This window comes from Ambystoma mexicanum, chromosome 4q, assembly GCF_040938575.1.
Source record: "Ambystoma mexicanum isolate Mex_15411 chromosome 4q, UKY_AmexF1_1, whole genome shotgun sequence".
Lineage (NCBI taxonomy): Eukaryota > Metazoa > Chordata > Amphibia > Caudata > Ambystomatidae > Ambystoma > Ambystoma mexicanum.
This window is the reverse complement of record NC_090928.1, coordinates 1,170,927,434-1,170,947,622: the sequence shown is the minus strand read 5'-3', so window position 1 is coordinate 1,170,947,622 and position 20,189 is coordinate 1,170,927,434. Positions and strand designations below refer to the sequence as shown.

At 50.2% G+C, this 20,189-nt stretch overlaps 1 protein-coding gene across 2 annotated transcripts in view; it reads left to right on the top strand.

Annotated features, from left to right (window-relative positions):
- The window catches only part of DAAM2 (dishevelled associated activator of morphogenesis 2), an 858,328-nt gene that overhangs the window by 186,702 nt on the left and 651,437 nt on the right, over positions 1 to 20,189 (top strand). The gene's annotated exons all lie outside the window — the stretch shown is intronic.

The following is a 20,189-nucleotide window of genomic DNA, read 5'->3' as shown; positions in this document are numbered from 1 at the left end:
AGGGCCCGGATAGCTCAGTCGGTAGAACATCAGTCTTGCCCTGCTGGAATGCCAAAAGAGAGGACAGAATGCATCAATAGGGGGAGGATGAGAAAGGCGTATTAAGGTACCAAAGAGTTTTTTAAAAATAGATGGCGGTTTTTCAAATAATGTCCACTATTATACTGCAAAAATACCCAGAGGACGGGGTACCGTTGGGGAAATACCAGCAGAGAGTATTGAAGGTACAAAGCATTTAGGGGGGGAAGCATGGAAAAATAGGACCACGAATTTAAGAAAGAAATGGTTTGCTTCCCAGATTTAGGTTGGAATGAGGAAAACTGCAACATGCACATGGCCCCAACACTTCAGGGGGCACCAATAGTGCCAAACTCAGGAGGGGTACCGCAAGGTACCAACCCACAGCCAATAGGACCCATAGGAGCAACAGCAGTACCAGTGGCAGGAAGGGGTACTGAGGAGGGCAACAGTCGTAAAGAGCTTCGACAGCTGGATGACTGCCTTTCAGACAAAAGCCGACAATTATATTACAGAAACTCCCAGAGGGCGGGATAGCATTGGTAGCATATCAGCAGTGGGCGTTAAAAGTATACAAGGCATGCGGGGGGGATGCATGGAATGAAGCAGGAGCACGAGTTTAGAGGAGAAATGGATTGCTTTCCGGATATGGGATAGGACTTTTTTGAACCTGACATATTTAACATAGTAAAAGAAGAGTTGATCAGGAAAAAGGAAGCACAGAAATGGCTAGGTATGCAAGAGGAGGAGGAATATTTCAGGGAGATATGTCTACATATGGGGCATGCCAGCCCACGGCAGATGGATAGAGGGGAGGTTCAGTCCGGCAAGGGGCAGTCTGCAAAAAGGGAGGAACAAGGCCACCGTGACAGAACGGCAAGCATTAGCTGAAAAGCTAAATACGGCGGGAATGGTTCACTAGCTGGGTAGCATTACGCGCAGCGGGAGGGGTGCTGAATAAAAAAGAAATAGCGGTGCAGTCGGATAACATGGCAGTGGTGCACGGGTCGAGTAAAGGGGGTGCACCATGCCCAGCTGTAGTAAGACTGTAGCTGTCACCTTGGCGCAGTTTCAGTGGCGAGAGGTGCAGGGAGCCAAGGCCGGGCACCAGAAAGGAGAAAAACGCCCACGCCAAAGAAGGCATGGGTCCCATCAAAAACCCTGAAAAGGGAAGAACGGTTGACTGTAAAGGTTAACTCAAAAAGAAAAAAAAAAAAAAAAAAAAAAAAAAATGTGAAGGCTTGGTAAGGGCATTGGCCAAAAGGAAAAGGAAAAGTGGAAATGTCAAAGAAAAGCTCTGGAAATAAGTGCAGAGAAAGTGTGTGAAGGTTTGGAAGAGGCATTGGCCAAAAGGAAAGAGAATAAGTCCATTAAAAACCTGGAAAGGAAAGTACGGTTGACTACAAAGGTTAACTCAAAAGGGAAAGAGGATACAGGACGGGTCATAAACAAGCGAGCAAGGAACGCCCTAATGTACAAAACAGGTAAGCAGTACGAGAAGCAGGTAATAAATGCAGTGGCGAAAACAGGAGCACAGGAGGCGGGCGTAATTTCGGCAAAAAGGGGTTGAATGTTGGGAAGAGGCATTGGCCAAAGGGAGAAAGAAAAGCTGGGCCGAGTCATACCATGGGGTTTTTTCAGGGCAGGGGAACTAATGGCCCGTAACACGATAGATGGGGAGAGCCAGGCGAAAAGCAAGGTTCGGATTCCAATAGGGGCGGGCTGACGCGCAGCATAGGCGAGTCATTAAGGGCAATAGCCCAATGTCGGTGGAATACCGAAATTTTCATGTCCGAAATAATTACCCGCAGAACTTGGTATGGGGCACGCTGACGGCAGGCCATTGAGACGGCACGGGAAAAGCTAAACATAGCTGTAGGGAAATATTGTAGGAGCACGGGGTTACACTTCATAAAACAGGGGCTGTCTCAAAATGACCCCGAGTGGTTCCATCAGGACGGGGTGCACTTATCCAACAAAGGGTTGGGCAGATCAAGGCTGGGGCAGATTTGCGGACAACATTTTTTCAGCGCTAGCGGCACAGGGTTACAAATAGGTAGGGCAGCAGGGTCACTGTTTTGGGGGGACCTGAGCGGTTTAGCCAAGCAACCCCTCAGGTGTGGCGGCACGTGTCCAGGAAAGGATGCCACAGGACATCGAAAGGGAGGCCAAAGGAATGGGGGCATCCCAACCCCTGGACACGAGGTGCCCAAAAAAGTGCTGATTACTGTACAGCGGTCATAACCAGTGTACAGTGCCATTATTTGTATATAATAAAGGCCTACGGCCATTTTTAATTTTCCACACAAACAGATCTATTGCGTCATCATTTATGGGACAGGGCACATTACAACAGGGTCAAGAGCAGGGGGGGGAACCCACACTACTCAGCCTATGCCCCAGGCCCCGTGCTGCACGAAGTGCGGCACGATAGAGGGCCTGGGGGGTTAGGCGCAGGGTGGGGGGGATCCCAACAGGCGGGAAAGCAGAAGGGAGGGGCAGACAGAGCGGCGCCCCCACCCACGGAGCGACCAAAAGGAGACACAAGGAGGGAAAAGCAAGGTGTGAAAGTATCAGGGGGGTGGGGGGACAGGAAGGGACACTGCGGCCCAAAATCACCACAACAAAAGGCGGAAGGGGGATAAATACCCCAGAGAAGAAGGAGCAAGACACAACCAGGTTAGGAGCTCACCTCACTCGGGTAAGCTCCCAGCCCCTGGTTAAAGGCGGTAAAGGATTCGTTTTCCACCCAACCCACCCTACAAAAAAGGGAAGAAGAAAACCGGAACAGGAACGCCGAGTACTTCTGACGGTACACGGTAGAAGAAGAAAAAGTCGTAGGCGGCGGCACGTGTCCAGGAAAGGATGCCACAGGACATCGAAAGGGAGGCCAAAGGAATGGGGGCATCCCAACCCCTGGACACGAGGTGCCCAAAAAAGTGCTGATTACTGTACAGCGGTCATAACCAGTGTACAGTGCCATTATTTGTATATAATAAAGGCCTACGGCCATTTTTAATTTTCCACACAAACAGATCTATTGCGTCATCATTTATGGGACAGGGCACATTACAACAGGGTCAAGAGCAGGGGGGGGAACCCACACTACTCAGCCTATCCCATCTCCGGCCAACGGTGGGGCCTCTGCTTGCACAGTGCCATGACACACCCAGCCGTGCACACTCCCCTCAGCTGCCGTGTTTCTCCGCCGGCTATACAAAGCGTGACCTAGCTTGCTTCCAGGAGGGGGTCGTTGCCCCTGTTCCCCTTGCACAACGGTGGCAGGAGTGGCTTTTTGCCCCTGTGGAGATTCTGCAAGTATTTACACGTGGAGGTCAAAACCGAAAACAAACAAAAAAAAATCTGATTACGTGTTGTGCTCTTTTAGATCACTGGCCGCTGCAGGGCTTCTGGCTCTTCTCCTGCTGGGTGCAGGCTTGGTGAAGTATTATCACACATCTTGCTAAATTAGCAAGTCCTGCTCACTTCAGAATTGGAGTCTCATTAATGGACCACCTGACCGTTGATTGGAGGGGGTCTGCAGGCCAAAGCTGTTTGGTAGGCAGGGTGGTTGATGGGGTGAGCCCTGGGAGTAGTAGAAGGAAGTAGGGGAACCTAAAGCAGAATGCTACAAAGATAGCTCAGCAGGTTAGGTGGCTGTTGCTGAGAAGTTATGTTTAGCCCTTACTGCAAACTGTATGGGCAGATTCTCCAGACTTTTTTGGCACACGTGTGCCATTAAAAGGAGCAGCCAATTCACAAAGGGCATCTGGATGTGTGCATATCCAGGTGCCCCTTTTTCACATTTTTGCTCATTTGTGCAAATCAGGAAGCATTTCTGTCCATTTAAAATCGCATCCCAAATTCACAAATGGGGTGCTCTTTTAAATGAGGAGAAATGAGTCACCTTCCCCTGCACCTGTGGGAACATGTGGCACAGGGGGAGCGTGGGGGCAAACCAAACAGTTTCATTGATGACCTGGACATGCTTTTTTTAGTTTAGGCTATTAGGTGGCGATAAACCGAAACTGTTGCATTAGAAAGGGCATATGAGGAGGGGCACACGGCTTGTAGGTGTTGTTTGGTCATTTGCCCACCCATGGACTAGCTATGGCCATGCTAACCCCTATGGCCATTCTCACCCAGTGCCTGCCCCCCACGCCCAAAAGACCTCCTCATGGGACCTCTTTGAGCTCGATTTAGTCAAGCCTTACCATCTAACATTGCCCTCAAAGTACCTACCAGTGTTTTCTCAAAGCAGTCTTCTTAGAGTGAATGACTAATTGGAGTTGTAAATCCGCTACTGATGTAATAAAAATGTCAACCAGGTCTGCCGTCCTCCACTCAATTTATAGGCACTCTGCATGTCTTTCACTGAAAACCTGTTAAAAACAAGCACTGGCAAAGGCAACAGTTTTGGTTTGTGCACAAGTATTAGGCATTTGCCAGGCACTGCCATTAGATGCCCGGGTATTCGAACCATTTTGCACCTGCTACCAACAGTAGCTGTTTAATGCCACTATGGCAGTGCCTGGCAAGCACCTTTCCAATGCCCACACAAAAGCCCAAACTCTTGGAATTGCCAATGCTTGTCTTGAAGTGTGACAGCTGTAGCTATCACACTGTCATTTCCATCCCTCAATTATGGATGGCAATTATATATATATTTATTCTTTACATTTCTCACTGATGCGCCCATGAAGTACCAGTCACTGTGAAATGCATGCCCAGCCCCTGCATGGGTGATGGGTGCCTGCCATACATTATCGGGGGCGTGCTCCCAAAACAAGTTAATGCACAGGGGCTGGCCAGCACATCTTTTGCGCTGCCAAACAGCTCCCAAGGAATGTGCAGGTCACCTTTGAGAATAAAATGAACTTCATAGTTCTAAAACTAACACAAATGAAAAAAACACACCCTTGTCAATGTTTTTATTTGCATTCATTGAAAAAAAATCATGTGCGGTAAAATGTGTTTCTTTCGGCCCTGGGATGGACTCGGCTCCCTGGCTTCGCTCAGTGTGGATAGTTCTGCCCCCATGCACACCCACGCTTTTGAAGATATCGCTTAGACAGTTCATCGTTGCTGCAGTAGGATCTGCATTGGTGCAGGGACAATGCACCAATGCAGCAGGATCAGCATTGGTGCACGGACAATGCACTATACGACCGAACCGCTGCTTTTGAGGTAGAGGCAGCAATTGATAATGGGTTTAAAAAACGCCTAATTGTGCCACCCCTGTGCTTCATTACCCTAGTTGTGTAGCAATTGAATACTTTTTTTGGCAGGGCATAAGCAGCGCTTATGAGGCCTCACTGAAGGGCCATATCAGTGGCCAGTCCCTTTAGCCTAGGGTGACCAGACGTCCCGGTTTGGCTGGAACGGTCCGGGTATTTGCAGCTCCGTCCCGGGGTCCGAGACTTTTTTAAGTTTAAAAGCCCTGTCCTGGGATTTCGGGATCTGGTGGATACTATCCATGTTTTTGGCCGGATATCATGATTTTTCCACCAGTTTGGCAAAAAAATGGGATGGTATCCAACCGGTCCCCAAATCTCAAGCGGGTTTTTAAAACTTTAAATAGCCTCGGGACCCCGGGCGCTGCAACATGACATAGGACAGGCCACCACATAGAAGTAGGACTACAGTTTCACTGCTGAAGCTGTAGTCCTTCTTCTATGTCAACGGCCTGTCCCGGTTTTTTATTTTTTCTAAATCTGGTCTCCCTACTTTATTTAGCCCGCAATGCCTCCATTATTGAGTCGAAAATTCAAAGAGCCGAGATGTGATTTTCGACACTAGATGTCTGCACTTACCCTTGCACTTGCCACCCGCTGGCCGTACTTCTTATTTATTATTGTATTTACTCTATCCCATGTGCTGCACTGTCCGCGCCCACTCCCACCGCACTTTTTTCCCTTCCCCCTTCCCCTGCACTTGCACGATATGAATGACACCTGGCCTAGTAAGATCGTTGTCCCTGTCTTCCCTGTGTTCCCCCTCCCTTGCCTCATCGCGCCCCGAAACACTTGTGTATTGGCGCGTTATAAATATCATATCATATTATATCACCTTAAGATACTGGAAATGGAGAAGCATTATGTGCTGTGTGTCACAGACTAGAGCCGAGATCTGCAATTCTTGACACCTGAGATGTTCTGGACTAGAATTCCCCTCAGCCCTAACCAGCACAGTCAGTTGTTTGGGATCATGGGAGTTGTAGTCCACAACATCCGGAGAGGCACGTGCTGCAGACCCATGGGCTAGAGAATGTTCCTGGCTTTCCGGGATGGGGTCCTAAATTGTGCAAGGTGCTGTGTCCGTTCGGCATAAATGAGGGAATTGTTTCACTCCGGAAGTGACTGGCGTATGAACAAACTAACAGACTTGTATAGTACAACACTCCAGACCTACAAACTTCTAGGTGCTTCCAAGCTGGAGAGAATGGTCTCTTTTTAATAATGCTTAATTCTGCTGTTCTGCTTTTTAAGCACTTTGAATTTTAACGGAAAGGGAACAGTGGCTCAGGAGGTAAAGCGGGGTTGCTAGGAATCAAAAACGTTTTGTAACCCAGGGTTAGATAGTGTTATAAAGTTTGTAACATGCCACCCAAAACACACATCTAACCCACTGGAAAGAGGCAGAGAGAAAAGGGGCAGGTGAGATGGAGAATACGGGAGTGATAGAAGGAGGGGAGAAGGAGTAGAAGGGGAGACAGGACTTTAGGAGAGAGAGGGGCAGAGAGAGGGAGAGATGGAGACGGTATGGATGGATGGAGAAAGAAAGAATGATAGAGGGAAAAGGGAGAGAGGTAGACTGAGAGAGAAAGAAGGGGGAGAGGTAGAAAGATTGGGAGAGAGAGATACAGCGCAGAAGGGGAAAATAAGAGGATCAGGATAGAGAGCGGGCGAGATATAGAGGGGGGAGGGAAAGTGAGGGGGAGGGAAAGTGAAGGAGCGGGAGGCAGGATGGCTGAGAGTGTGAAATTACTTTCTTTAAATGATGGATGTACAAAATAAGTATTACCTTGTGTATGCGCCTGCAAACTGCTTTCCCCTTTTCCTCCCTGTTACTTGCCCCTTGCTCGTGCTATCCTTCCCAGCAGACTGAAGCCCAGTGACCCTGGGCGAGAGCACAATACGCCTTGGACGAGGATTCTGCACTTTGAAGCTACCACTGAGGTGGTGGGTAGCACAGTACAAAGGCAGGGTAGCATAACCACGGTCGGGCTGGGGCATCAACTTGTCTCGGGCGCCAACGAAAAAGTGGCCACAGTTGCAAATGGGAATTCATTCCTTTTGTGACGCTGTTTGAATAGTACCCAAAAGGGAGGTTTCTGATAAAATGTGATGAAATTGTACATTTTAGAGAATATTTATTCAGCAACACTGGTCAAAATTACTAGCTGCATAGTGAAGTAACTCATCAAAATGTCCCACACTTGCCACAAAATTGCCCCACTTTGACCCAAAAAACTGGCCACACAAGCATTTTGCATTTTTGGTTCAGTCATGGGCCTATTGCCCTATAAGCCAGTCCGAGCCTGAGCATAACATAACCTAACATTTGATCAGAAAGTCTATCATTTTGACTATCAGGTGGTGCTGAAAGCGCTGCCTATAAGCCAAAACTATTGTTTGGAATGTGAAGGAATGGGGGAGATGGGATATGAGAAGGAACACACAGACTGTCGGTGTCGGTTGACTATTTGCACACGAATTGACCACCTATTGCCATACAGGTCCTTATTGCCCTTCCCACCCAATACCTGGCCCTCCCTCCCCAAAACCCACCACCCTGGGATCTCTTCTAGGCTAGCTCAGTGCTTTCTGAAAAGTAATGGCTTCATTGAGGCTATAAACAAGTGCTTGATGTTATAAAACTGTCTTAACCAAGTGTTCCATCAGCCACTTGTTTTACAAGCAATATGTGAATCCTTGCATATGTGCCTTGCACTTAATTTCTGTTAAAAATAAGCATTGGCAAAGCCAACACTGTTGGCTCTTCTATAGGCATATAGTGCCATTTGCCAGGCCCTGCCACTTCTATTCCCAGCTGCTAGCACCCTTTGCCAGTTGTTGACTTTTATTTGATTATTTGATTTTACAGCACCCGAGCCCGCAGGCATAAGGGCGCAAGACATGAACACATCTTATGCACGTATCTGTGATACCCACTCTTAACTGTGGCGAAGGGAGGCAGGTTCATATACCAAATCACACTGTGAAAGGCGCACATGAGGATGCAGAGTGGTAAAGGAAGTGGGAGTCAGTGGGTGCTTGTATGAAAGAAAGTGGGGATATCAGGAGGCGGTGAGAAAGCACAAGTGAAGTAAGAATCGGATCACATGCAACATGCCGTGCCAGAGCTTGGTGAGAATGCGGCATCCATTGCAATGCTAGGGATACCCCGCTGACTGCATTTTGCTTTGCTAGGGTCTCACTGTGACCCATACAGATAATATTGGTTCACATAGACATGCCTCGGTGCTTTAAGTGGGGTGGAAAATGGAGGGGGGGGGGGGCTGTCGCTGGGAGGCATGGCTTAAGTTCGAGTGCTTAGGCCATGCCCCTCAACAAGAGCCCCCCCCCCAGCCCTTGCATGAGCCGTGGTTAAAACAATACCTGCGGGTGTCACTAACCCTCCCAGGCAACCCTTTAACCACACGGCTCCTTGAATGCAAAGGATTGCGTGCAGAGTGATGTGTCTTTATTCCGGCCAGTCTCTCCTTTTGTTTCTGAGCAAAGAGCTAACACGCAGTGGAAGCCCTTTAACCAAGCACGGTTATTGGGCTTCCTGCTGCATGTTAGCTCTTTACCCAGAAACAAAAGGAGAGACTGGCCAACCCAGCCCTCTTCCTGTTTCTGACTAAAGAGACATCATGGAGCAGGTTTAGCCGAAGCACTGCTAAGTTACACGGCTGACTTCAGGTGTCAGCATTTCGGATTAGAAAAAAGGCAGTGCTCAGCTACATGGCTGCCTGAGAGGTTGCTGTGGCTGGGGCTAGTAGGGGTGAGCCCCAGCAGGGCCCCGGTTCGGGAGTCCATCTTAGAGACGGCCAGGACTTGGCCGCGTCTGACCCTGCCCCACCTAAAGCCCTGACATTATGCATGCACAGTTAGTGACAATGAGTTCGACGGCACAACCGTGCAATGTCTTCCTCGTGCATCCAGTGGTAGAAAGTCTGTGCACCCTGTCACCTAATGTGGAGTGAGCGGATGTATTATGTACCCGGCTGTTCATACCCATAGCTGCCTCCGCCATGTGCGCTGGTGGTAGACACAACAGCAACTGCCCATGGGCATCTGGACGGGCTATGATGCATGCCAGGCTCGCCTCATGGCTCCACCGCTCGTCCGCTTCTCTCTTTCACCTCCAGACTGGCATGTACGCCGGTGGTCCCGAGCCGAGTGCCAATCTGGTCCTGTGCCTGCTGGCAGGCAAGGCCAGCTCAGAGCACATGTTTCCTTTTTGCAAACAGCCCCAGGCAGAATAAAGAGAGTGTGTATACATCTGCAGGAACAGTGCACAAACTACAATCCGGGAGAGGCCGCATGAAGACAAGGCACCTCACAAAAAACAGAAACAGGCATTGTTTGAGGTATTGTAGCAGCAAGGATGCCGCACTCCGCTTCCTAGAAAAGACTCCCAGGGTGCTACCTGTCAGCATGACATCATCTCCACGATTTGCGGGTTCTTTCGGCTGCCCCTCGGGCATGGAGAGGTTTCACAGAGGCAGAAAGTCGAAGTAGATCATACTCGAGGTGGGTGTAAGCCAACATGGGCACCTCATAGCCAGTAGGCGCCCCTCTTGCAGGATGAGCAGAGACAGTAGGTGCCCCTCTTGCTGCCTAAGCAAAGACAGTAGGCGCCCCTCTTGCAGGATAAGCAGAGACAGTATGCGCCCCCCTTGCTGCCTAAGCAGAGACGGTAGGCGCCCCTCTTGCAGGATAAGCAGAGGCAGTAGGCGCCCCTCTTGCAGGATAAGCAGAGGCAGTAGGCGCCCCTCTTGCAGGATAAGCAGAGACAGTAGGCGCCCCTCTTGCTGGCTAAGCAGAGACAGTAGGCGCACCTCTTGCAGGATAAGCAGTGACAGTATGCACCCCCTTGCTGCCTAAGCAGAGACAGTAGGCACCCCTCTTGCAGGATAAGCAGAGGCAGTAGGCGCCCCTCTTGCAGGATAAGCAGAGACAGTAGGCGCCCCTCTTGCTGCCTAGGCAAATACAGTAGGCGCCCCTCTTGCAGGATAAGCAGAGACAGTATGCACCCCCCTTGCTGCCTAAGCAGAGACAGTAGGCGCCCCTCTTGCAGGACAAGCAGAGGCAGTAGGCGCCCCTCTTGCAGGATAAACAGAGACAGTAGGCACCCCTCTTGCTGCCTAAGCAAAGACAGTAGGCGCCCCTCTTGCAGGATGAGCAGAGACAGTAGGTGCCCCTCTTGCTGCCTAAGCAAAGACAGTAGGCGCCCCTCTTGCAGGATAAGCAGAGACAGTATGCGCCCCCCTTGCTGCCTAAGCAGAGACGGTAGGCGCCCCTCTTGCAGGATAAGCAGAGGCAGTAGGCGCCCCTCTTGCAGGATAAGCAGAGGCAGTAGGCGCCCCTCTTGCAGGATAAGCAGAGACAGTAGGCGCCCCTCTTGCTGGCTAAGCAGAGACAGTAGGCGCACCTCTTGCAGGATAAGCAGTGACAGTATGCACCCCCTTGCTGCCTAAGCAGAGACAGTAGGCGCCCCTCTTGCAGGATAAGCAGAGGCAGTAGGCGCCCCTCTTGCAGGATAAGCAGAGACAGTAGGCGCCCCTCTTGCTGCCTAGGCAAATACAGTAGGCGCCCCTCTTGCAGGATAAGCAGAGACAGTATGCACCCCCCTTGCTGCCTAAGCAGAGACAGTAGGCGCCCCTCTTGCAGGACAAGCAGAGGCAGTAGGCGCCCCTCTTGCAGGATAAACAGAGACAGTAGGCACCCCTCTTGCTGCCTAAGCAAAGACAGTAGGCGCCCCTCTTGCAGGATAAGCAGAGACAGTAGGTGCCCCCCTTGCTGCCTAAGCAGAGATAGTAGGCGCCCCCCTTGCAGGATAAGCAGAGACAGTAGGCGCCCCTCTTGCTGCCTAAGCAGAGATAGTAGGCACCCCTCTTGCTGCCTAAGCAGAGATAGTAAGCTTCCCTCTTGTTGTCGTTAGACTTGGATTCCATTTTATGGGGGATCAGTACCCTAAGCCTGAAAGCCCACTATCGTACCACAGAAGGTCTGCCATTCTAGGGTATGGCCTCAACATAACCTAGAAGGCCGCCATAGTACCTATAAAGCCTGCCATGATACCCTAGAAGGCCCGTCATCATACTCCAGAAAGCATGCGGTCGTACCACAGAAGGCCCACCATCATATGTCAGCAAACCTGCCATCATACCCTAGAAGGCCTGTCATTGTACTCCAGAAAGCCCTCCGTCGTACCATAAAAGGCCCGCCATCATATGTCAGCAAACCTGCCATCATACCCTAGAAGGCCAGCCATCATACTCCAGAAAGCCCACCGTCGTACCATAGAAGGCCCGCCATCATATGTCAGCAAACCTGCCATCATACCCTAGAAGGCCAGCCATCATACCCTAGAAGGCCTGCCATCGTACTCCAGAAAACCCCTTGGCCCACCATCATATGTCAGAAAACCAGCCATCATACCCTAGAAGTCCCGCCATCGTACTCCAGAAAGCCTGCTGGCCCACCATCATATGTCAGCAAACCTACCATCATAAGAAGGCCCGCCATCATACTCCAGAAAGACCACTGTCGTACCATAGAAGACCCGCCATCATAGGTCAGCAAACCTGCCATCATACCCTAGAAGGCCCGCCATCGTAGTCCAGAAAGCCCGCTGGCCCACCATCATATATCAGCAAACCTGCCATCATACCCTAGAAGGCCTTCCATTGTACTCCAGAAAGCCGCTGGCCCAACATCATATGTCAGCAACCCTGCCATGATACCCTAGAAGGTCTGCCATCGTACTCCAGAAAGCCTGCCCTCGTACCATAGAAGGCCCACCATCATATATCAGTAAACCTGCCATCGTACCCTAGAAGGCCGGCCATCGTAGTTCAGAAAGCCCGCTGGCCCACCATCATATGTCAGCAAACCTGCCTTCATAACCTAGAAGGCCTGCCATCGTACTCTAGAAAGCCCGCTGGCCCACCATCATATGTCAGAACACCTGCCATCATACCCGAGAAGTCCTGCCATTGTGCCCCAGAAAGCCCGCCATCATACACTACAGGGACCTCCATTTTCTGGAAGCCCTCCAATTGCTGCCGCTTTTCTGATACGGAAAGAATTTGCTAAAATTGTTGGCCAAGATTAAGCTGGTCAGATATGTGGTTCTTTTAGGTGCTGCGCTACTGATTATTGTTTTTATGTATTTTTATCCTTTTGATAATTTGTATCAATGTGATGTGATGATAAATATAACCTTTACCACTTGCCTATGGTATTTATGTTATCTCTGATATGTGCTGTGACAAGATTGATATGTATTTGTAAATGGACACTAGATATGTATTAAATGAATATGTGCTAAGGTTTTTATTGTTAAACCAATTGCACTAATACCCCTTTTGTAAAAAGAAAGTATGCCATCGGCAGAGACCCACACACAGTACCCCACTACGTCCGGACTGCACGCGTCAACACTGCAGTATAGCGATGTTGCATTTTCCCTCTCTCCCCACTAACCCAACCACCAGAGCTACCAGAGGGCCTGGAGACCATGGCCATGTCAGCAGCGCATCCCAGTAAGGGAACCCAAAGTTAACATAACAGTTGGCCTCAACCTACCAATTTGGACTGATATTTCCATCCCCTCTCCAACGAGTACCAACACAAGACAAAAGATGTTTAGAAAATTCTGGCAGTCTTGGGCCGAACTGGTGTGGGGTAGGATGACGCATTAGACCCCAGTGCCTGTCATTGTGGGGTAGGATAACGCATTAGACCCCAGTGCCGTCGATGTGGGGTAGGATGACGCATTAGACCCCAGTGCCTGTCGCTGCGGGGTAGGATGATGCATCAGACCCCAGTACCCTTCTATATGTGGTAGGATGACGCATTAGACCCCAGTGCCGTCGATGTGGGGTTGGATGACACATTAAACCCCAGTGCCGTCGATGTGGGGTAGGATGATGCATCAGACCCCAGTACCCTTCTATATGCGGTAGGATGACACATTAAACCCCAGTGCTGTAGATGTGGGCTAGGATGATGCATTAGACCCCAGTGCCGTCGATGTGGGCTAGGATGATGCATTAGACCCCAGTGCCGTCGATGTGGGGTAGGATGACACATTAAACCCCAGTGCCGTCGATGTGGGCTAGGATGATGCATTAGACCCCAGTGCCGTCGATGTGGGCTAGGATGACGCATTAGACCTCAGTTCCCATCTATATGGGGTAGGATGACGCATTAGACCCCAGTGCCGTCGATGTGGGGTAGGATGACGCATTAGACCCCAGTGCTGTCGATGTGGGGTAGGATGATGCATTAGACCCCAGTGCTGTCGATGTGGGGTAGGATGACGCATTAGACCCCAGTGCTGTCGATGTGGGGTTGGATGACACATTAGACCCCAGTGCTGTCGATGTGGGGTAGGATGATGCATTAGACCCCAGTGCTGTCGATGTGGGGTTGGATGACGCATCAGACCCCAGTGCTGTCGATGTGGGGTAGGATGATGCATTAGACCCCAGTGCTGTCGATGTGGGGTTGGATGACGCATCAGACCCCAGTGCTGTCGATGTGGGGTAGGATGATGCATTAGACCCCAGTGCCGTCGATGTGGGGTAGGATGACGCATTAGACCCCAGTGCCTGTCGCTGTGGGGTAGGATGATGCATCAGACCCCAGTGCCTGTCGATGTGGAGTAGGATGACGCATTAGACCCCAGTGCCGTCAATGTGGGGTAGGATGACACATTAGACCCCAGTGCCGTCGATGTGGGGTAGGATGACACATTAGACCCCAGTGCTGTCGATGTGGGGTAGGATGATGCATTAGACCCCAGTGCCGTCTATATGGGGTAGGATACCGCATTAGACCCCAGTGCTGTCGATGTGGGGTAGGATGATGCATTAGACCCCAGTGCCGTCAATGTGGGGTAGGATGACACATTAGACCCCAGTGCTGTCGATGTGGGGTAGGATGATGCATTAGACCCCAGTGCCGTCTATATGGGGTAGGATAACGCATTAGACCCCAGTGCTGTCGATGTGGGGTAGGATGATGCATTAGACCCCAGTGCCGTCAATGTGGGGTAGGATGACACATTAGACCCCAGTGCTGTCGATGTGGGGTAGGATGATGCATTAGACCCCAGTGCCGTCTATATGGGGTAGGATGACACATTAGACCCCAGTGCTGTCGATGTGGGGTAGGATGATGCATTAGACCCCAGTGCCATCGATGTGGGGTTGGATGACCCATTAGACCCCAGTGCTGTCGATGTGGGGTAGGATGATGCATTAGACCCCAGTGCCGTCGATGTGGGGTTGGATGACACATTAGACCCCAGTGCTGTCGATGTGGGGTAGGATGATGCATTAGACCCCAGTGCTGTCGATGTGGGGTAGGATGATGCATTAGACCCCAGTGCCTGTCGCTGTGGGGTAGGATGATGCATCAGACCCCAGTACCCTTCTATATGCGGTAGGAGGACCCATTAGACCCAAGTGCCTGTCACTGTGGGGTAGGATGATGCTTTAGACCCCAGTGCCGTCGATGTGGAGTAGGATGACGCATTAGACCCCAGTGCCTGTCGCTGTGGGGTAGGACGATGCATCAGACCCCAGTACCCTTCTATATGCGGTAGGAGGACCCATTAGACCCAAGTGCCTGTCACTGTGGGGTAGGATGATGCTTTAGACCCCAGTGCCGTCGATGTGGAGTAGGATGACGCATTAGACCCCAGTGCCTGTCGCTGTGGGGTAGGAGGACGCATTAGACCCCAGTGCCGTCAATGTGGGGTAGGATGACACATTAGACCCCAGTGCCGTCTATATGGGGTAGGATAACGCATTAGACCCCAGTGCTGTCGATGTGGGGTAGGATGATGCATTAGACCCCAGTGCTGTCGATGTGGGGTAGGATGATGCATTAGACCTCAGTGCCGTCGATGTGGGCTAGGATGATGCATTAGACCCCAGTGCTGTCGATGTGGGGTTGGATGACACATTAGACCCCAGTGCTGTTGATGTGGGGTAGGATGACACATTAGACCCCAGTGCTGTCGATGTGGGGTAGGATGATGCATTAGACCCCAGTGCCGTCGATGTGGGGTAGGATGACACATTAGACCCCAGTGCTGTCGATGTGGGGTAGGATGATGCATTAGACCCCAGTGCCGTCAATGTGGGGTAGGATGATGCATTAGACCCCAGTGCCCATCTATATGGCGTAGGATGACACATTAGACCCCAGTGCCTGTCGATGTGGGGTAGGATGATGCATTAGACCCCAGTGCCCATCTTTATGGGGTAGGATGACACATTAGACCCCAGTGCCTCTCGATGTGGGGTAGGATGACGCATTAGACTCCAGTGCCCATCTATATAGGGTAGGATGACACAGTACACCCCAGTGCCTTTCGATGTGGGGTAGGATGATGCATTAGACCCCAGTGCCCATTGATGTGGGTTAGGATGACACATTAGACCCCAGTGCCCATCTTTATGGGGTAGGATGACACATTAGACCCCAGTGCCTGTCGATGTGGGGTAGGATGATGCATTAGACCCCAGTGCCTGTCGATGTGGGGTAGGATGATGCATTAAACCTCAGTGCCCATCTATATAGCGTAGGATGACACAGGAGACCCCAGTGCCTGTCGCTGTGGGGTAGGATGAAACATTAGACCCCAGTGCTCATCTATATAGGGTAGGATGACACAGTAGACCCCAGTGCCTGTCGATGTGGGGTAGGATGATGCATTAGACCCCAGTGCCCGTAGATATGGGGTAGGATGACACATTAGACCCCAGTGTCTGTCGATGTGGGGTAGGATGATGCATTAGACCCCAGTGCCAATCTTTATGGGGTAGGATGACACATTAGACCCCAGTGCCTGTCACTGTGGGGTAGGATGATGCATTAGACCCCAGTGCCTGTCGATGTGGGGTAGGATGATGCATTAGACCTCAGTTCCCATCTATAAAGCGTAGGATGACACAGGAGACCCCAGTGCCTGTCGCTGTGGGGTAGGATGATGCATTAGACCCCGGTGCTCATCTATATGGGGTATGATTACACATTTGACCCCAGTGCCCAATGATGTGGGGTAGGATGATGAATTAGACCCCACTGGCCATCTATATGGGGTAGGATGACACATTAGACCCCAGTGCCTGTCGATGTGGGGTAGGATGATGCATTAGACCCCAGTGCCCATCTATATGGGGTAGGATGACACATTAGACCTCAGTGCTCATCTATATGGGGTATGATTACACATTAGACCCCAGTGCCTGTCGTTGTGGGATAGGATGACGCATTAGACCCCATTGCCTGTCGTTGTGGGATAGGATGACACATTAGACCCCAGTGCCCCTTGATGTGGGATAGGTGATGCATTAGACCCCAATGTCTGTAGATATGGGGTAGGATGACACATTAGACCCCAGTGTCTGTCGATGTGGGGTAGGATGATGCATTAGACCCCAGTGCCCATATTTATGGGGTAGGATGACATATTAGACCCCAGTGCCTGTCGATGTGGGGTAGGATGATGCATTAGACCCCAGTGCCTGTCGATGTGGGGTAGGATGATGCATTAAACCTCAGTGCCCATCTATATAGCGTAGGATGACACAGGAGACCCCAGTGCCTGTCGCTGTGGGGTAGGATGATGCATTAGACCCCAGTGCTCATCTATATAGGGTAGGATGACACAGTAGACCCCAGTGCCTGTCGATGTGGGGTAGGATGATGCATTAGACCCCAGTGCCCGTAGATATGGGGTAGGATGACACATTAGACCCCAGTGTCTGTCGATGTGGGGTAGGATGATGCATTAGACCCCAGTGCCCATCTTTATGGGGTAGGATGACACATTAGACCCCAGTGCCTGTCACTGTAGGGTAGGATGATGCATTAGACCCCAGTGCCTGTCGATGTGGGGTAGGATGATGCATTAGACCTCAGTTCCCATCTATAAAGCGTAGGATGACACAGGAGACCCCAGTGCCTGTCGCTGTGGGGTAGGATGATGCATTAGACCCCGGTGCTCATCTATATGGGGTATGATTACACATTTGACCCCAGTGCCCAATGATGTGGGGTAGGATGATGCATTAGACCCCAGTGCCCATCTATATGGGGTAGGATGACACATTAGACCCCAGTGCTCATCTATATGGGGTATGATTACACATTAGACCCCAGTGCCTGTCGTTGTGGGATAGGATGACGCATTAGACCCCATTGCCCGTCGATGTGGGATAGGATGATGCATTAGACCTCAGTGCCCATCTATATGGGGTAGGATGACGCATTAGACCCCAGTGCCTGTCGTTGTGGGGTAGGGTGACACATTAGACCCCAGTGCCTGTCGATGTGGGGTAGGATAATGCATTAAACCCAACGCCCATCAGCTCTCCCCTCCTTCTTCCATGTTGCTTCCCCTGAGTAGAGACTCTGTTTGCTTCACAGTGTCAAAAGTACTGCCCATCACTGTATGCCCCTTATAGCGTGGATCGGGTGCCTCCACCTCTGGTGGGGGCACTGTAAACTATGGACAGAACTGGGATACTACCGTTTGATATCATTTTAGGGTGCATTTTAGGACACAGGTATGAAACCCTTTTGGACTGTATTTAATTTGCATTGTTTGGGGGGCAGAGATTACATGGTAAGAGAACCTAGAAATATTAGAAAAATAGTAAAACGTCATGCAAGTCCCACCTTAAGAGGCATCACCATGCCTGTATCCCCCTTCCGTACGCTCTCCCGTCCCAGGTGTGCCCTGCTGCCCTCATCTGACTGGACTGGGTTGGCATTCTAAAAAAAGGTACAGGGTTGAGATCCTTTCTCCTACTCTTCAGAGATTCTAAATAGGCCCTTATGGGTCTTTCCCCAAACCAGTGACTCACGCACTTAGGCCTCAGCGCCCGATTGCTAGATACAGAACACTGTCTCCAGCCTATCACTTCCATGCCCTTCCTCCAGCAGGAAAACTCCACGCCTGCAGGGAGGAAATAATGGACTTGTTCCTATTGTGATGGGGATTAATTGTGTTCTATGAAAAACAAATTACTGGACATTTTGTTTTTTTTTTTAAATCTTTCATTTTGATTTTTTTTACATCTGTATTGATTTCATATTTGTACATTCCTGGTAATTGTAATCATTCTACAAGAATTATTTTTATATGAACAAACTTATATTTCTACCACAGTGCTTTATCAGGGCTGTAGTGCCCAAGAATACACAGACACTGTCATCTCTGTCCCAGAAAATAGTATGCAACTGTTGATACCTTTGCTGCGATGCCTGCAGCGGCAAATGGAAGCATCCAAATAACGGTTATGTGGTCCCCGGAAGCCATGGGTCCGCCAAACTGCCTTAAACTGGGCAAAGAATCCTGGGCCTTTCATGGTCCATAGGTCCCCCCTCCAGCACCTTCCTCTGACACCCACTCCCATCGTCTCTGATATCTCACCCTCTTGTAGAGAAGGGCTCCCAATAGGGTCACAGCCGCCTCCAACCACGCCCCCCACTGATACAGCAAAATAAGCACCCCCATGCGGCCATTCACCTGAGCCAGGTGATGATGTTCCCGAGAACCTGGGTGTTCACCACATCCTCTCCAAAACTGGATTATACATGATTGATGGGGATTGTAGGGAAGAATGACTGCCAAAACAAACCCCTGAACAGTCATGCCACCGTCTTTTGTGGGGAAAAGCGGTCCCTAAGCATGTGCCAGCTTCTGCCTGAACCCCGGGGGAACCCAGAACAATGTCAAGAAACCAGCAGCAGCTTATGGAGAGGGCCATCTTTTCCCAAAGTCTCTCTCATTGGTGGGGCAAGACTTGGTGCCAGAGAAGACATAGTGTCCATGGTGCCAGATTGGACTCATGTCAATACCATTGTGTTACTTTGTAGGTGACAGGGGGTGGAAGCACATCAGGATGTGAAGGAACCATGGTGGGGGGGGGACAACCAACCCAGATCCCACCCTCATTTTTTCCTGCCACTGATCTCTGCAGTGGACTGGTTGAAATGTGTATCCAAAGAGACCCTGAGCACACTGGGAGTTTGGGAACTCCACTGGATCAGAATCAAACTTTCCACCCAGGCTTATAAAGGAAATGCACAGCGAGGGACCCCACACCACGCAAGGAGGGACTGGGGGGCTGTCCCCCTGAGAATCTTTTTTTATATAATTTGGGAAGATGGTGCACTTTAGAGCACACTTTTTAGAAAAATTTGGTAAAAAGCCACACAGTTTGCAATGGGGTTTTGTCAGGTAACTCATAAGAAAAACGAAGTTACCTTCTTGTAACAGCGCCTCGATGTCCCTGTGCTGTTTGTGCGCTTTATAAATTAATCAAATAAATAAATAAATGCAAATGACACTATGCCACGGGCCTTTACTTCCGCTGTAGAACACACACCGAGCTCAAACCTTCCATAAGTGGTACTAATGTAAAAACAAAGAGCTTTGGGACTTCCTGTGACACACGGCTCGCTCACAGCCTGGCTAAGGAAGGCCTGCACTCACTGCTTACGTTAACCACTTTTTCGATATTTTGAAGACCACAAAAAGGCCCAAAACAGGTTCAAAATCCAAATCTAGAGCCAGAAAAGGAAAGGCTTCCATAAATTGGAGTATGCTTAACATATCTCTTCCAGCCGAAGCCCCAGAAGTCTTCTGGAACCAGCCACTGGACGGTTTTCTCCCCCATTGAACGTCTCTCGGAGTAGCACCCTCCCTTCCAGTTGTCCAGATTGGCACTCTAAAAAATCTGACTGCCTGCTCCACCTTCCTTTTTGTTCTCAGACTTGAAAAAGGAGATTGAGGTCCAATTGGATATTGACGGTTATTGTCATGACAATGAAGTGATTTATTCCCACATTTTTCCATTTCCCCCAAAAATGTTTCGACTTCAATTTTTTTTAGCACTTGAATTTTATTTA